This window comes from Callorhinus ursinus, unplaced genomic scaffold (genome assembly GCF_003265705.2).
Source record: "Callorhinus ursinus isolate GAN/ISIS: 27379988/994484 unplaced genomic scaffold, GSC_fseal_2.0 scaffold4, whole genome shotgun sequence".
Taxonomy (NCBI): Eukaryota; Metazoa; Chordata; class Mammalia; order Carnivora; family Otariidae; genus Callorhinus; species Callorhinus ursinus.
In genome coordinates, this window is record NW_027397066.1 from 102,707,113 (window position 1) to 102,709,819 (window position 2,707).

The 2,707-nt window shown below is 36.4% G+C and overlaps 1 non-coding gene across 1 annotated transcript; it reads left to right on the top strand.

Annotated features, from left to right (window-relative positions):
- The first annotated feature begins 1,772 nt into the window (after window positions 1-1,772).
- Window positions 1,773-1,876, top strand: LOC112826293 (U6 spliceosomal RNA). Its single transcript, XR_003208903.1, has one exon. It is a non-coding gene; the product is annotated as a U6 spliceosomal RNA (small nuclear RNA).
- Window positions 1,877-2,707: the final 831 nt, after the last annotated feature.

Consider the following 2,707-nt stretch of genomic DNA (forward strand, 5'->3'; position numbering starts at 1 on the left):
TATTAGTGATGTTGAACATTTTGCTATGTACCTGTTGGTCATTTGTATGTCTTCTATAGAAAAATGTCTATTCAGATCCCCTGCTTATTTTTAAAATCAGACTGTTTGTTTTTGCCATTGAGTTGCATGAGGTCTTTATATATTTTGGATACTAATTTTATCAGATATATGATTTGCACATGTTTTCTCCCATTCCATAGGCTGCCTGTTCATTTTGTTGATGATTTCCTTTGCTGTATAGAAGCTTTTAAGTTTGATGTAGTCCCAGTTATTTATTTTTGCTTTTGTCACCTTTGCTTTTGGTGCCATATCTAAAAATCACTGCCAAAACTGATGACACGGAACTTACCCTTTACCTTTTCTTCTAGAAGTTTTATGTTTTTATGTCTTATGTTCAAGTCTTTAATCCATTTTGAGTTGATTTTTGTGTATGTTATAAGATAGAGGTCCCATTTCATTCTTCATGTGTTCAGTTTTCCCACCACCATTTATTGAAGGGACTATCCTTTCTCATTTTTGAATATTGCATTTTTTTGTTTCTTTGTGATTTCTTCTCACCTCATTCTCTCTCATTTAATCTCTCTTAATTTCTTTTTAATCTCTTCTTTTTGATAGTATTGTGATTTCCATCTCAGGGGGCTGTATTATTATTGTTCACTTTAGTTCTATCAAGCTTCCCATGGGTAGAAATTCCTCTTATAATCTGGCAAATATTTGATTGTTAGTCCTAGGCTTTGATTAACTCCTTTAATTTCCTAGTATACAAAGATAATTTAGTAAGAACTTGGGAGATGCTTTACCAGGACTTGGCAAATAAATTGCATATTTAATTGGCAATTAGGCTTTTTGCACATATAAGTTAATAAAATTGAGTACTTTTTCCCTGATTCCATCATCACTACATGCCCCTAACAAGAACATATCTCTCATGGTAGTAGACCCAGGAGATGTACCGGTATAGCATTAAAATAAACCTCAATTAGGAGGCTTGTCAATATTCCAGAAGTGACTAACGACATACAGCATAATCTCAGATGTTCTCAACTCCTTTGTACCAGTGCTATAGAACCACTGAATTGTTGAAAAGTAGACTTTGAGGCACACCATTGTTTTATTGAAATGTAAACTGAGGTTAAAAGAGTTTAAAAGAAGGATAAAAGAAAGGTCTTTTAGCTAGTTTGGTCGGGAAGAGACTCGAAGTTAGAGTTTTACACTGTCTATCTAATACTCATCTCATAATGAGTGGTATTCTTGTAGAGTGGGAAGCAGAGGAGGGAAAGCCTTGCTTGTGGTTTCTTTGTTATTAAAGCAGAGACTTACTCATTAACTAACTCAGCATAGGATTCTCTTTTCAAGGGGATGACTAGAGGATGACAGAGTCCAGGGCTTGACACACCTTTCCTGAAGTGTTAAAACCTAAGGGCTTTAGGGGAGCTTGGGTGGCTCAGTCGGTTGAGCGTCCAACTCTTGGCTTCCGCTCAGGTCATGATCTCAGGGTCATGATATCAAGCCCCACTTCGGGCTCCTGGCTCAGTGGGGAGTCTGCTTGAGGTTCTTTCCCTCTCCCTCTGCCCATCCCCCTGATCTCTCTCTCTCTCTCTCTAAAATAAAAATTAAAACAAAACAAAAAAACCTAAGGGTTTTGAACTGTTTTCCAATGGGGACGAGTCTAAGACAATTCAAGGAATATATGGTGCAGTTCTAGAGAAAAAAAAGTTATGGGGCTCAGCTTATGATTCTCCATGCAGAGACAAATGTTGAAAAATTATCTTGGGCTTGTTTCGGCAGCACATTTATTAAAATTGGAACAACACAGAGTTTAGCATGGCCCCTGTGCAAAGAGGACAAGCAAATTCATGAAGTGTTCCATATTTTTAAAAAAGAAAGAAAGAGAAGAAAAATTGTCTTGTATCTTTCTCCTTTTCCTTTTCCCAGGTAGTCTGCTGTCCAATTAACATATTCAGAACACTGTAAATAAAATCCCACTTGGTTCAAAACAACATGAGTCTTCTTGTCTGACCCCAGTTCCTAAATTGTCAGTGGAGCAACAGTGTATCATTTGTGAAAGAAAGTCAGTTCTAATTTATTCTGATTTCCCTTTGAATACATTTCAAAATCACCAAAGCAAACCTAATGGTAATTTTGAGATTGATCAGTCATAGAGCTTTGCTGAGGGGAAGGTCTAAAAATCAAATGTAGCCGGCTTGATCCGTGCCCTGGTTTGTTTTGGTCTTCATGCCCATCGGCCTGTCACTTTCATGATTTGGGAATAAGAATTGATTTCTCTTTTGGGGGGTGGGGGGAGGAAGCAATTAGATTGTATAATTTAGGGAAAGGAGATAGAATAAGTAACTATCAGAGAACAGAACTGAAAGATAAGAATTTTAGCATTTCTGTTGCTGTTATTTGTTTACTTGAAACTTGAGGCCACTTGACTTGGATGGGGACATTTATAGCTTTGAAAAATCGAAAAATAAATTTGGCAAATGTAATTTTTAAATAAAGTCATTTAACTCGTTCTCTTTTCCTCCACATATTATATTCCAGGGTACCCAGATTCTTAAGTCTTTGCTTTTAAAGCCATTCAGAGGTCTCTGGATTACAACAGGACAAATCTTGATTCCATTTCATTCATAGTTTTTAATTAGGAATATACATTCTTGCATTCATTCTAACAAACAATTATCTTGATGGAGCACCTCAACAT